The following is a 16464-nucleotide window of genomic DNA, read 5'->3' as shown; positions in this document are numbered from 1 at the left end:
CATAAATTTTTATTAAATGATGAATGAGATGAAAACATGTAATGAAGTTGCTATTTCTGTCCATAGTTGTTTCTATAAGTGACTTTCTTAAATAGTACAATCCAGAATGAAAGCTTAGTAGTTAAGACTTAGGATTCTGGAGTCAGATTTCCAGGATTCAAAACCTAGCTGGACCACTCACAAGCTATGTGATTTTAGACAAGGCATTCAATCTCTCTATAACATAATGTAATTACCAGTAAATAAAGTTTGTGAAAGTACCTATCTGAAATAATTATCCTAGGGTTTACATAGGATAATCCATATAAAATATTTATGCTGCCTGGCATATAGTTACCAGGTGATAAATATTAGATGTTTTAATAATTGCTATTATATCTTGATGGAGAAGGCAATGGCAACCCACTCCAGTACTCTTGCCTGGCAAATCCCATGGACAGAGGAGCCTGGTAGGCTGCAGTCCATGGGGTTGCTAGGAGTTGGACATGACTGAAGCGACTTAGCAGCAGCATTATATCTTGAATATATTTCTTCAGGAATGAAATATCACAAGTTTCAATCTACATATAAAATTTCTGAGGAAGCCATAACTGTGGTGAAAACAGCTCAGTCACCAAGATGTTGACTCTTTACCAACACTTAATGATTTCCTTTACTCATCTATAAAATAGTCTATAACCTATTATTGAATGTATTTTAAACTCATGTATAAACTTCCATGGAATATGAAGAATTGCTTAGCTGAGCAAAATGCAACCATACGGTGGATTAGGAATACTTCATTGCTGTCTCCCAAGATAAATCACTCAGCTTTCCAGTTTTGCAGTAGGGTGTGCTCATTAACTTAAAGCAGAAAGCAGTGCTGTAATTAGTCTTTAGTATGGAATCTATGCCTAAATTCTGATCTGTTCAAGTCTGAGGCTCATAACTCTGTGTGAAAACCATAAACTATGAACTGGAGTTTTCAAGTTTAGCAATAATAGAGAATAAAATAAGATGGCTGGATAAGGAAATTAACCTATAAATGTAGCTGTTTTATCATTTAGCTGACTGTAAATGTTTTGATGAAATATTTCAACAGTATTTTCCCTCTCTCAAGTATGAAATAACTATTTTTAATATGAAAAATATTAGGCTTTTAAATAGTGAGAAATCTATTTTTTAAATGCTAAAATCGGTGCTTGCTTTGTTCCATGAACCACCCTAATGGGCATTGGTCACAAAACTAAGATCGTGAGTAGTCTTGCTTTAGTCAGAGCCATACAAGAGCCATAAAGCAAAAAAGACAATACGAGTGATAGAAATTTGGAGGAAGGAGAGAACACTTCAAGGAGAGGAAGTTAGTCACCAAGATTTACGGAGGGAGTAGGATCTGGATGGCATGTTAAAAGAGAGGTGGAACTTCAGATATATATGTGAAGATATGTAAGTGGGGGGTAATTTTCATTAAAAAAAATGTAAATGGTAGCATGACAGTAGGAAGCCTTTGGGCATGTTAAAAAGATAGTCACTAGAACAGTCTAACTAAAACAAAGGAGTAAGGGATAAAAGAGATCTTAATTGGACCCACACTAACAACAAATGAGGTCCATCAAATGCTTGGCACCAACTCAGTCTAACTCACATGTTAAGGCACCCACTTATAAACTATATTTAGAGAGGATATAAGAAGAAAGTGGGAGAGAGAAAGTAGTCATAAAAGGCATTAAGAGGGAGCAGCCTCATTTCTTCGCCTTCTTTCACCAAGACACACATTTCTGCCCCTCTGAAAAAGAAACCACGCAGGGTGTCGTTCTCTGTCAAAAAGAGAAACCTTTCTTTGTATAATAAAAGTGGTGTGAGAGAATCGTTAGTTAAATTGTCATGGTGTTGTTTTTCGCTATGAAATGGCAGATTTAGCAGCCTTCGCTCTCTGTATTTATGACTGAGATGGGGGAGACAACTGAAGTAAACATATATCTCCGTGACTTTGAGTAGAATTCAAAAGTCATTTCAGCAGTTTGAGTTAACAAAATGCAATGCTATTCAAGAAATTAAGCAAGGGCTTTATTCAGTTAACTTCTCTATTAGAAGTTTTATCTGTTACTTAAATTTGTAGACATAGAGAATATCTGTTCCAGCAGCTGCTGTCTTCTTCCTTTGTCTTTCATTGCCCGACTACCTGACTTTATTTCTCTGTAGAGAAAAAGATGTGACCTTACTGTTTTACTGCTCCAGGGAAATTCATTCTTTCATTTTTGATGGGTTAACAACCATTAAAAAGCAGTGATTAACAGCCTTCCTCACTCCCCATCCCCCAGAACATGGAATTTGGGTGAGGCTGTAAATACTTATATACTTGGCCTCCTTTCCCTGTTTTTAGGGGGAAAAAAACATTCTTGAGAAAAATGTAGACTCAGAGAATCACTGTTCTCCAAATGACATGCCATTTTGGGTAGAGGGAAGTGACATGTCACAGGACACACGTGGCACATGTATGTAATCGTGTGGGAGAAAGAGGAGCTGGATGGTTGAGATGTGGATCCCAGGGCAGCGTGGGTGAGAGAGTGAGTTCTTTACGGCTAGTTGCTTAAAGATACCTTAAAAATATCAGCGTTGTTGGACAATAGGAGACAGCAGGGATCTTAATGAGTTTCTGTGACTTCCGTATCATGATGGCTTCTCTGCTGACCTCCCCTCTCTCCTGGCAGTCCACCTAAAGTAAAATGCTGGCTTTCCTTTACAGACAAACCAATAGAGTAGAATGAAAAAGAGACCACTATCAGACAACATATGTTAACAAATTTCTCAAGTCAGAAAGCAAATGGAAAAATGGCTATAGCTGAAAGAAGTAGAGAAAATTCCACCTAAGCATCTTGCCTAGGGTTTCAACATAGGAGGAAATTTTTCTTCTCCAAAGAACTTCCATGAAACTGCAGATCTGGCAGTAGCAGATATGGCAAACCAGTAGGATTTAAGTGGGACTGAAAGCAATGTGCTTATGTAAGAATATGAATTTTAAAAATGCCCTCCCCCTCCCCATAGGCAGAGCCAGCAGCCAAATAAGTCTTTGGCCCTAAACAAAAAATCAACAAACCCTAGAAGTCTTCCTTCTGAAAACATGGAACAGACTGTAAAGCATCTCATGAAGAATTAGGAAAGGTAGTGTAGATGCTGGAATTCCAAATGAGGACTCGTTTAGGCTTCTGGGGGATGCTCTTTCACCCCCTCCTCAGGATAATGCCTGGCTCCCTCCTCTTCACACCCTAGCAGTGTCAGGCCACAAGCCTCAGGCATACATCCAAATAACTTGCTGGGAGCATTCTTTCATTCGTAATACAAACTGACAACCAAGAACTCCATTTCCCTGAATTTTATCATGAATGAAAAGACCAAATTAATAAAAATAAAAATTGACTGAGAGGAAACAGAGACACTTTAGGAAAGAGCAGGAGGCTATGGAAATAAAGGAAACAACCAGAAAATAAGAAATAACTCTCAAAAATTAAAAATATATAATGAGCAATTTCACTCCTGGGAATTTATCCAAAAAACTCAAACAATAATTCAAAAAGATACATGCACTCCAATGTTCAAGCAGCATTATTTACAATTGTCAAGAGATGGGAGCAACTTAAGTGTCTATCAACAGATGAATAGATAAAGAAGATGTGGTACATATATACATAATGGAATACTGTTCAGCCATAAAAAATAATGAAATTTTGCCATTTGCAGCAAATGGATGGACTTGGAGGGTATCATGCTAAATGAAATAAGTCATATGCATACCTATGGCTGATTCATGTTGATATTTGGCAGACAACAACACAGTTCTGTAAAGCAATTCTCCTTTAATTAAAAAATAAATTAAAAAAGCAAACTAACAAATATAGGCAAAAAGAAGCAGACACACAGATATAGGGTACAAACTAGTGGTTGCCAGTGGAGAGAAGGTGGGTGGAGGGGCCATATAGAGGTAAGGGACTGAGGGATGCAAGTGCTATGTATAAAATAAATAAGCTACAAGAATATACTGAACAGCACAGAGAATATAGTCACTATTTTATACTAACTACAAATGGAGTATAACCTTTAAAAATTGTAAATAACTACATTGTACACCTGCATATAATATTTTACATGAACTATATTTCAATATATGTAGTTATATATATAATTATCAAAAAGTTGATTCAAAGGAGAAAGTAGAAAATAAAGGGAAGATAATCTCCCAGAACATATTGTAAACAGAGAAAGAGAAGAATTAATGAAGAGATGCAAAATCTGATTAAAAGAATTTCCAGAAAGAAAAAGAAGGGAAGAAAATGAAAGGAAGTACATTTACATAGAATTAGTAAGATAAGAATTTTCAGACCTAAAGAGAGACACATGACTCTTTCAATTGAAATACCTACCTTACATTGATATTTCCTCTCCTCTTTCTCCCTGTCCCTCCTAATCTCTGTCTCTCTCTCGCCCCACTAAATAGGTTATATAAGTTAAATCCTCAGTTATCATAAGAGGAAGTTCATAAAATATATAAAGTGGGAAAATAGTAGAATCAAAGCTAGTGAGTTTTTTTCTTGAGAAAAATTTTGATTGGGCAGAAGTTGGATGGTAGACAAGCATTTTAGGTTTTGTTTTTCTGTGATGATCTATCAACTTTATTTCATTTTTTAAAAATCAAGCTTTACTTTCTTTGATTTTTAAAGATGTAACAAATATTAAATAAAAACTAGACTATACACCTGTTAAGACAAATAGTCAATTAAAATTATAACATGATAAAAGAAAAACTCAGAAACTCCCAACCCCTTTTTCTCTAACCTTTTCCCCAAACTTTTGCTGGCCACTTATTTTCATTTCCTTCATTTTAATTCTTCCTTATTTTCATTCTTCTTTATTCAGTTCCCCAGGGTCTCCCTATCTGCAATCTGACAAGGTTCAGAGTTTGCACAGTGATCTAAGCCTTAAACTCAAGTTCTTAGGTGTGGAAAGAGCAAGCTGTGTTTGCTGGAGTCTTTAACATCATCTGACTCCTATATGTTATAAGTCAGCACTATATGACTATATGCTATAAGTCAGCACTGATGACATATTTAGTTCAGAACAGAAAAATAAGTCAGGGATGGCAATTCACATTATTGAATCACTCGTTTGGTGACAAGAGGTTCTTGTTCTGCTGATCTGTTGTGCTCAGGAGGGCTGTGAATTTCCTCAAATTGAACCTAATTAATTCCTTTTTTTTTTTTTTTTTTGGTCTATGTGGGAGATAGAGGAGGTCAGAAAGGTGACCTTCCCCAGGAAAAAGACCACAGATTTTTAAAAAAAATCTTAAAGGATTCCTTGACCAGAAAATGTACAAGCACTATTGACAGGCATGCGCTCACTTAATCCTCTCTACAGCCTTCAAGGTAATGGAAGAAGACAAATAACATTTATCAAGCATGTATCGTGTTTATATATTTATCATCATTTCTCCAGTACACCCATGATGAGTTCAGTGTTATTATCCCAATTTTAACAAGGTCAAAAATATGGGATCATATTAGTATTTAAACTTATGTCTATTTGGGAGACCCATGCTTTTTGTAGTATGTGCCTCTTTGACTGTTTGTTTAGTTATTAGATAATAATTTTTTTTCCACTGGAGGAGAAAAGGGAATAAATTTAAGGGGAGGGGGAGTATAATGTTTTGCCATAACGATTTGCATAACAAGAAAGGTGACCTTCATTCTATTCTCAGTGCTCCATGGGTTTGAAGTACTCTGACATGAGTGCTCAGGAATCTCCAGCACATCAGTTTATACCCACTACTATAAAATAGGTAGCTAATAAGAACCTGCTGTATAGCATGGGGAACTCTAGTTTAGTAAATACTCTGTAATGGCTTATATGGAGAAGAATCTTTTAAAAAATAGTAGATATATGTGTAATTGGAGAAGGCAATGGCACCCCACTCCAGTACTCTTGCCTGGAAAATCCCATGGACGGAGGAGCCTGGTAGGCTGCAGTCCATGGGGTTGCGAAGAGTTGGACACGACTGAGCGACTTCACTTTCACTTTTTACTTTCATGCATTGGAGAAGGAAATGGCAACCCACTCCAGTGTTCTTGCCTGGAGAATCCCAGGGACGGGGGAGCCTGGTGGGCTGCCATCTATGGGGTCGCACAGAGTCGGACACGACTGAAGCGACTTAGCAGCAGCAGCATATGTGTAATTGACTCACTTTGCTGTACACCTGAAACTAACACAACATTGTAAATCAACTATACTCCAGCAAAAATTAAAAAAAAAAAAACCACCTGCATAAGTAAGCAGCTGGGAGATGGACAGACCAATGGTTTGCGAGCTACTGAAACTGCTTGCTTTCTGTGTATAATAACTTAAGTGTTCACACTCTGTAAAACTAAAGAAAGACACAAGGGAAAAAAGCTGTGACACACTGAAGACACATTTCATTTTAAAAAATTCAAAATTAAAACTCAAGACTTCCATCTTCATCTTTGAACACAATTAAAATGGAGTTGCCAAAAACAGAAATGAAGTTGCCAAATGGGCCTGAAATCTCAATGGTGCCCTTTTAGCAAACACAGCAGCAACTGCCCCAAATACATTGCTGGGCACCTGTTTTGTATTCAAGATAGATAGTCCCTCAACTGCACTATCTTAGCTAGTTTTTCTTAAGCACTCTTGATCTTTAAGAAATATTGAAAGTAGGAGAATCGCTCTTAAAATCCCTGTAACATTTGGCTAAACACACACACAGGAAAAACCTTTTCAATTGATTAAATTCCTAATTTACAACTATTAACCCCAGGGGTTCTTCCTTCTCTTGACAAATTAAATGAATTTGGAGTCATGGAAGGAATATTTTAAAAATATATGTGTGTGTGTGTGTGTGTATATATATATATATATATATATATATATATATATATTTATGTCTCAGATTCTCAGATTAGGTTTATTTCATAGGCACACAAGCTTTTTGTCACTTTGGATGAGAGTATGGAAATTAAACTGTCAGTTTGCTTGTATATCAACCTCACAGTACCTGTAAACTTAAGTTACTGATGAGTTTAAAAATGATCTTGTCTAGCTTGTCATGCCAAGGATGCATCTTTTCTACAGTTTCTTAGAGATGATTCCTCTTGCTTTTTTTAACTGGAATGTATTAAACATATAACATTTAAATTTAAGGTGTACAACTTGTTGATTTGATGTTTATATATTATGACTGCCATTGTAGCAATAATTAGCACTGCTATCATGTCACATAATTATCATTTCATTTTAGTGGTTGAAATAATTAAGAACTAGTCTTTTGGAAAGTTTAATGATTATAAGACAACATTATTGTCTATATCCGCTATACTGTACATTAGATCTCTAGGACTTATATATTATTCATTGCAAGTCTGTGTTCTTCAACAACATCTGTCTTTCCTCACCTCCCCTCACTGCCCCAGTTTCCTAGTAATCCCATTTACTTTCTATTTTTATGAGTTTGGTCTTTTTACATCCACATATAAGTAATATCACAGTCTGTCTCTCTGTGTCTGGCTTATTTCACTTAGCATACTACCCTCAAGGTGTAACCATGTTGTTGCAAATGGCAGGACGTCCTTTTTTATTCTAGCCAAATAGTGTTCCATTGTGTGTGTGTATCTCACATCTTCTTCATCCATTCATCCATTGATAGGCACTTAGTTGTTTCCATATCTTGGCTATTGTGAGTAAAGCAGCAATAAACATATTTGTAGATACATCTCTTCAAAATCCTGTTTTCATTTCATTTGAGGATATGCCTAGGAGTGGAACTGTTGGATCATACGGTAGTTTTATTTTTAATATTTTTAAGGAAAGTCCATATTGTTTTCCCTAGTGACTGAACTAGTTTACATTCCCAACAATAGTGTACAAAGACCAATAATCCATATCCTTGCTAACAGTTATCTTTTCGATGATAGCTATTCTAACAACTGTGAGGTTATATCTCATTCTCATTTTGATTTCCCTGATAATTAAGGATATTAAACATTTGCTCATGTACCTGTTGGCCACGTACCTGTTGGATGTCTTCTTTGGAAAAATGTCTATTTAGTACCTCTGCCCTTATTTTAATCAATTGTCTTTTTATTATGAATCGTATGAGTTCTTTATATATTTTGGATATTAACCCTTAATCAATATAGGGATTTCAAAAATTTTCTTCCATAGGTTGCCTTTTCATTTCGTTGACTGCTGTTTTGCTGTGCATTGAAAGTTAGATTTAATCCTATGCATTGATTTTTGCTTTTGTTTTTTGGCTTTTGATGTCACATACAAAAAAAATTGTCAAGGCCAATGTCAAGGAGCTTCTTGCCCATGTTTTCTTCCAGAAATTTTATAATATCAGGTCTTATGTTTAAGTATTTGATCGATGTTAAGTTAACTTTTGTGAGTGGTGTAAGATAGGAGTTCAGTTTTGTTGTTCAGTATATGTTTATCTTGTGTTCCCAGCATGATTTGTTGAAGTAACTGGAGAAGGGATAGGCTACCCACTCCAATATTCTTGGGCTTCCCTTGTGGGTCGGCTGGTAAAGAACCCACCTGCAATGCGGGAGACCTGGTTTCAATCCCTAGATTGGGATCATCCCCTGGAGAAGGGAAATGCTACCACTCCAGTATTCTGGCCTGGAGAATTCCATGGACTGTATAGTTTATGATGTCACAAAGAGTCTGACACGACTGAGCGACTTTGACTTTCACATCCTTTTCCCATTGGGTGTTTTTGGCTTTCTTATCAACTCTTAGCTGACAGTACCTATAGGGTTTTTATCTGGGCTCTCCATTCTATTCCATTAATACATGTATCTATTTTTATGCAAGTACCAAACTGTTTTGATTATTATAGCTTCATAGTACAGCTTTAAATCAGTAAGTGTGATGTGTAGCTTTGTTCTTTCTCAGGATTGCTTTGGTATTCAGTGTCTTTTGTGATTCCATACACATTTTAGGATTGTTTTTCCTTTTCCTGTAAAGAATGCCACTGGAATTTAGATAGGGATTGTGTTGAATCTGTAGATGGCTTTGGATAGAATGGGCAGTTTAACAATATTAATTCTTCTGATTCATGAACATGTGATGTCTTTCCATTTGTTTGTGTCTTCTTCAGTTTCAACAACGTGTTATGGTTTTTGTGGTATAGGTCTTTCACTTCCTTTATTAAATTTATTCCTAGGTATTTTATTGTTTTTGATTCTCTTGTGAATGAGATAGTATTCTTTGTTTTTCAGATGTTTTATATTATTAGTATATAGAAATGGAACTGATTTCTATATATTGATTTTATATCCTTCATCTTTACTGAATTCATTGACTATTTCCAACTAATTAATTCCAACTAATTAATTTTTCGTTGAGTCTTTGGAATTTTCTATACACAAAATCATGTCATTTGCAAATAACAACAGCTTTACTTCTGACATTCTGATTTAGATATATGTTATTTCTTTGTCTTGTTTAATTTCTTTCACTAGGACTTTTGACAGTATAATGGTAAGGGTGGTAAGATTAGACATGCTTGTCTTATTTCTGATCTTATAGGGAAAGCTTTCGATTTTTCTCCTTTGAGTATAATGGTAACTATGGGTTTGTCGTATATAGCTTTCCTTATACTGACATATATTCCTTCTATACCCAATCTGATGAGTCACTTCATAGTGGGTTGTGCTTTGGTCGACTAAGGTACAGTGATACCTTTGGTGATTATAAGCAGTAATCAGCAGAGAAAGGAAATGACATATGTATTATGGAAGCCTAAAGAACTAAAGCTAGTTCTCAAAGACACATGTAATACCCACCTTCCCCACTCGCCTGAGACTCCTTTAAAACATTTCAGTAAGGGAGACTTAGAGTCCTGACACATCCGTTTCAGGTGTATCCATAGAAATACTATTTCGTTACAACTCTTTGGATCTATTTTTACCCCTCATCTGGGGTAACTTGGGGTATATATACATAGACTCAATTACTAAGTACCTGTTGGCCTCCAACTTACACTATTACACTATTTTCATTCTGTATAATTCCATAGGGCAGTCATCTGAAAGCTCTTCAAATGTTTGAAGACAATTAGGAGGCCTTTCCTAAAACTTGGAGCAGGAAATGGCGACCCACTCCAGTATTCTTGCCTGGAAAATCCCATGGATAGAAGAGCCTGGTAGGCTACAGTCCATGGGGTCGCAAAGAGTCAGACATGACTGAGTGACTTCACTTTACTAAATCTGAGATTCCATAATCTGTACCTACCTTTCATCTCAGTAACTTCATCATTTTCTTGTTTGACGTGGGTACATACATTAAACATGTCCTATGCATCAGAATCACCTGAGATACTTGTTAGAGACACAAAACACATATTCTGGGTCCCTTTCTCTAGAAGATTCTGATTTAGTAGGTCTAGAATGGGAGCCATAACTCTCTATTTTTAAACAGATGACTCCTATGTCAGTGAACAAGTCCTAGCATTGTTATTGACAATTTTACCTTATTGGCCTCTCTACTTTGAAAATATGTGATTAGTGAATTATGTGATATTCAACAAAGTTAACAGTATTCCATACATGGACCCACTTGTTAGAGTCCAACACAACTATTTATCCTTTCTTTACCCAAAGTCTGTCAGTTCAGGTTTGAATGGTATTAGCTTTTCATCAGTCTCTGATGATTCATTATGACCTTGTAATCATCATTACTAGGTAATAAATTAAAATTCATATTTTTTTGCACAAACAACTTTTGGTTTATTCATTCTGTACTGTAAAGTTCACATTTTAAACCTAAAAGGAAAAGTTTCTATTTCTGTTTGGAACTTTATCTTGATCTGATTCACAAAGGTCTTTTAGAATATTAGAAGTTTAAGTAATATACATGCTCTCCTTCCCAGTTTTATATTACATGCAAACTATAGAAGCGTGCTTTCTATAACTTCATACAAATTAATTAATAGGGCTTTTGGATAGGTTATAACCAAGAGCACAAAACTGGTTAGAGAAAGACTTGCATGAAGGCACTGTATGCATCTCCTATTGCTGCTATAACAAATTATCACAAACTTAGTGGCTTTATACAAAACAAATTTATTAACTTACAATCATCTAAAGTCTAAAACAGGTCTCCCTGAGGCTAAAATCAAGGTATTGGCAGAGCCAAATTCTTTCTGGAGGTTCTGAGAGAATCAGTTTTCTTGCCTTTCCAGCTTCTAGAGGCTGCTGCAGTCCTTGGTTTCTAGCCCCTGCATTCCTTGGCCTTTTGCTTGAAAGCCAAGAATAATGGTCATCATCACTCTGGTTCTGACTCTTCTGTTCCCATCTTCGCCACGTAAAGAACCTTGTGATTGTGTCTAGTCTTGGATAATCCTACATAATCCTTGAAGTGAGCTGATTAGCAGCCTTAATTCTCCCTTGCTATGTAACATAACATATCCACAGGTTCTAGGGGGTTGAGGACATCTTTGGTACTGTGCCCACCACAGGCATCAATAGTAAGAATTCCCTGAAGGTATTACATTTTTCAGATCACAAAGCCTATTTCCACATACTATTCTTATTTCATGCTCACTCATTCCTGTGTGCTGTAATAGGCAGCTGTTATTAGACCCATTTTTAAGATGAATTCAAAGCTCTAAGATTATGAAAGCTCCCTTAGGGTAAAAGTAACTAAGGGGTAGGGTTGGTACCAGAGCCCAGGTGTTTTATTCCTAGCCCAGTGATCTTTATAATCGTTTAACCAGCTATGAATCCACCTAATGTCTTATCATCTAACCTTTCCCCAAATTTGTCACAAGAACATCATGAAAGCTGTTGTCAGATATACATTTCTATATGCCACTGCTCTAACCAACAGGCCAAAAAACTTATCAAAAAGGAAATAAATTTTAATTTTTCAACATAGAGATCTCATGGTACCCCCTAAGGTACTAAGGTACTAAGAAAAGGTAGTAAGAAAAGTAGCAAGGTACTAAAGTACTAAAGTAGAAAAGCTATTTTTCTTTATTGATTTTTTGGAGGACTATGAAAACAACTAAAAGTCCAGTCTTAGGTAGTATTACAGGTTGATTATTTTTACTGGCCTGGTGTTGGAGAAGACTCTTGAGAGTCCCTTGGACTGCAAGGAGATCCAACCAGTCCATCCTAAAGGAGATCAGTCCTGGGTGTTCGTTGGAAGGAATGATGCTGAGGCTGAAACTCCAATACTTTGGCCACCTCATGCAAAGAGTTGACTCATTGGAAAAGACCCTGATGCTGGGAGGGATTGGGGTCAGGAGGAGAAGGGGACGACAGAGGATGAGATGGCTGGATGGCATCACCAACTTGATGCACATGAGTTTGGGTGGACTCCGGGAGTTGGTGATGGGAGGCCTGGCGTGCTGTGATTCATGGGGTCGCAGAGAGTCAGACATGACTGAGCGACTGAACTGAACTGAACTGAAGACTCCCTAATACACTGTTTATGCATTTGGGTATTCTCTTCAGAATTTCTCAAACCTGCTGAAAATTAAAGCTTCCTCCCTTTGTTTGAAGGAGCAGAGACTGCAACAGTAACCATTTCGGGAGGCTGAAAATCATCAAGGTTCTAATCTATTGTCTATCTCTGGAGAGGCTGTCTGTCCCCCCTTCTGTTTCTTCTATGTCACTGTTTTTCGCTTGCCAAACTGTTGATACCAATTTTAATTCTCTTCTGCCTCTTAAAAAATGTCCCTTTCTTGGCTTCCTTCCTATATTATTTCTTCCAACCTATCCCAGAAACCTTCAGCCTGTTTAATGAGCTCCTCCATGGAGACACATACTTAAAGCACATTTCTTTTCTCATCAAGCAAAGAAACCAGATTGCATTCACAGCGAGCAAAACTGTGTGCTCAAGAGCCCCAGATAGGAAGATACAAACAGCTGCAGCAGTCGCAGCGTTATTGTTCTTGCGCTTAAGGACACAGGGCAAGGTAGTTGTATTGTCCTCCTTTGGTTTTCCTCCGTGGCCACTCCTTTCAGATTCCTTCATTTCCGTCACAAATCTGGTTGAGAGTCTCCCTCTGGGAATCTGCATTTTGTTTCTTTTTAATGTTTTCTTCTTCACCCTGCTGCCCATCTCCGTGAGCATCTCCCAAGGTCCTGCCCACTTTTTTTTTTTAAATCCTGGTTCTAAACATCTGACTCCCCAAAACTTTGCAGATATTGACTGAATCTTAGCATACCTAAGATGGATTCCTTCACCAGCCCTAAATGGTTTGTTCTCATGAATTCAGCCTCTTAGAATTTTGTCACAGCTACCCATGTGACATCTTTGTTTCCCCGTCTATCCTCTGTACCTATAGTAATTTCTCCCCAAATACTATAGCTATCACTTTATCCCATACCTTCCTAGTGTCTGCTGCATTTGATCATTTCCCCTGCTATCATCCTAGCTCAAAAACTTATTATATGCTGCATGATTGCAATAATCTAACTCAGTGATTCTCAACCCTGGTTGCACATTAGAATCACCTAGGGGAGCTTTTAAAAAAATTCCTCAGTCTGGTTCCAACCTCAAAGATTTTGATTAAATTGAGCTGGCCTGGGGCCCCTACATGGTCTGTTTTTTCTAAACTCCCAAGGCAATTCTAATATGCAGCAAGGATTCAGAACCATCAGCTAACCTTCAATTCTTCCCATATTTAATCCATTTTGCATACTAGATTATGATTCTAAAGGGTTCTTTCTTCATATATACCCAATACTTGAAATACAGTAACACTTTTGTGATAATTTTTGAGCTGTTTTTTTTTTACCTCTGCTGCCATGTAATTTGACCCCAATCCACCTGATGAGCATGAATCCATGATCAATTAGTACTTTATCTCCTGATGCTGCCTTGTAATTTCCTGCCTTCATACATTGTCAATACTCTTTCCATGTATTCATTTCTGCCTACTGAGACTATATCCAATATTTCTGTACTTCCATCCCAAAGTCTTTATTTTGCCACCTGAACACATTTCCTCCTAAAATCCAAATCACTTCTGATTTATGCCAGCCTTTCACTATAGCCTGGGGCTTCCCTAGTGGCTCAGATGGTAAAGAATCCACCTGCAATGCAGGAGACCTAGGTTCAATTCTGGAGTTGGGAAGAAACTCTGGAGAAGGGAATGGCTACCCATTCCAGTATTCTTACCTGGAGAATTCCATGGACAGAGGAGCCTGGCAGTCTAAAGTCCATGGGGTCGCAAATAGTTGAACACGACTGAGCGACTTCACTTTACTATAGCCTAGTGGTTGAAACATCAGTTTTTTGCTAGTGTATAGAACAGCTTCAAATCCTAGCTTGTCTGATTCCTGCAATGTGTGACTTTGGGGTGTTGTGGAATCTCCATGAGTTTTGTTTCTACATCTGTTAAATGAGATAACCCTCCTGTTAGAGTTGTATGAGGATTCAGTTCAGTTCAGTTCAGTCGCTCAGTCGTGTCCGACTCTTTGTGACCCCATGAATCACAGCACACCAGGCCTCCCTGTCCATCACCAACTCCCGGAGTTCACGAAGACTCACGTCCATCGAGTCAGTGATGCCATCCATCCATCTCATCCTCTATTGTCCCCTTCTCCTCTTGCCCCCAGTCCCTCCCAGCATCAGAGTCTTTTCCAATGAGTCAACTCTTTGCATGAGGTGGCCAAAGTACTGGAGTTTCAGCTTCAGCATCATTCCTTCCAAAGAACACCCAGGGCTGATCTCCTTTAGAATGGACTGGTTGGATTTCCTTGCAGTCCAAGGGACTCTCAAGAGTCTTCCCCAACACCACAGTTCAAAAGCATCAATTCTTCAGCACTCAGCTTTCTTCACAGTCCAACTCTCACATCCATACATGACCACTGGAAAAACCATAGCCTTGACTAGACGGACCTTTGTTGGCAAAGTAATGTCTCTGCTTTTGAATATGCTATCTAGGTTGGTCATAACTTTCCTTCCAAGGAGTAAACGTCTTTTAATTTCATGGCTGCAGTCACCATCTGCAGTGATTTTGGAGCCCCAATAAATAAAGTCTGCCACTGTTTCCACTGTTTCCCCATCTATTTCCCATGAAGTGATGGGACCAGATGCCATGATCTTCATTTTCTGAATGTTGAGCTTTAAGCCAACTTTTTCACTCTCGTCTTTCACTTTCATCAAGAGGCTTTTTAGTTCCTCTTCACTTTCTGCCATAAGGGTGGTGCCATCTGCATATCTGAGGTTATTGATATTTCTCCCGGCAATCTTGATTCCAGCTTGTGCTTCTTCCAGCCCAGCGTTTCTCATGATGTACTCTGTATAGAAGTTAAATAAACAGGGTGACAAATATACAGCCTTGACGTACTCCTTTTCCTATTTGGAACCAGTCTGTTGTTCCATGTTCAGTTCTAACTGTTGCTTCCTGACCTGCATATAGGTTTCCCAAAGAAAGGCAATGCCAAAGAATGCTCAAACTACCTCACAATTGCACGCATCTCACATGCTAGTAAAGTAATGCTCAAAATTCTCCAAGCCAGGCTTCAACAATACATGAACCGTGAAATTCCAGATGTTCAAGCTGGTTTTAGAAAAGGAAGAGGAACCAGAGATCAAATTGCCAACATCCGCTGGATCATGGAAAAAGCAAGAGAGTTCCAAAAAAAACATCTCTTTCTGCTTTATTGACTATGCCACAGCCTTTGACTGTGTGGATCACAATAAACTGTGGAAAGTTCTGAAAGACATGGGAATACCAGACCACCTGACCTGTCTGAGAATTAGGTTAAGTGAAACAATGTATAGGAAATATCTTGCACATAGATATGCCAGATAAATGTTACCTGTTTATTATTTTTGTTATTATCTTTGTGTACATGTACCATGACCCCAAATAGATTATAATACACTGAACTAAAGACGGTCTTAAAAAACCTCATATGCTCACAGTGTCTAATGTTGCTCTTTGAATATAGCAAGTAATCAACATGCTTTTTTACTAAGAATTTATAAATAATTCTAAATATATCAAATGCAATTTAAGTAACCATGACCTGTAGCCTGGCTGTAGTGCCCTTTGGTGGCAGATAGACCATATATAAAATTCTGATTTTTAGCTGATCTTTTATAGCACAGCTTTATAAAGTGATACAAAACCACCTTGAAGCATTTTAAAAGGTTTACAACTCCCTGGGTATAGTTCTAATATCACTCTTTCCAGGTCCCTAAGTACCCTGAGATTCTGCCAGATATATGTAGTCCATCTTCGCAAAAATGAATGTGCACCTAATCCTATCAAAAATGGGCCAGTGACATGAAGTGGAATTAATTCTTTTGAGGCCAATTTCCTGATGTGTATTTATTCCTTGTTCAGGAAAGCATTGGCAAGTGAGGCATTTTCTTATTTGAATACATCTGTGATTAAACTCTGTGCAAACATATTTCCAATGGGATTCCATAAAGAATACTCAGGGTTGGCTTTGG

The 16464-nt window shown here is 37.5% G+C and overlaps 1 long non-coding RNA gene across 7 annotated transcripts in view; it reads left to right on the top strand.

Annotated features, from left to right (window-relative positions):
* LOC147366967 (uncharacterized) overlaps window positions 1-16464 on the top strand; it is a 216109-nt gene that overhangs the window by 150640 nt on the left and 49005 nt on the right. For 2 of the 7 annotated variants that reach the window (XR_015169653.1, XR_015169649.1), the window contains exon 6: window positions 5259-5396. The exons of the other annotated variants lie outside the window; for them this stretch is intronic. This is a non-coding gene — a long non-coding RNA (uncharacterized LOC147366967). The remainder of the gene's footprint in view (window positions 1-5258; window positions 5397-16464) is intronic. 7 annotated transcript variants of the gene reach the window in all.

The sequence above is a fragment of the Bos grunniens genome, chromosome 8 (genome assembly GCF_055505025.1).
Source record: "Bos grunniens cultivar Pamir isolate PY7600 chromosome 8, Bosgru_T2T1.0, whole genome shotgun sequence".
In the NCBI taxonomy this organism is placed as follows: Eukaryota; Metazoa; Chordata; class Mammalia; order Artiodactyla; family Bovidae; genus Bos; species Bos grunniens.
The sequence above is the reverse complement of the archived record's forward strand: the minus strand, read 5'-3'. Positions and strand labels throughout refer to the sequence as shown.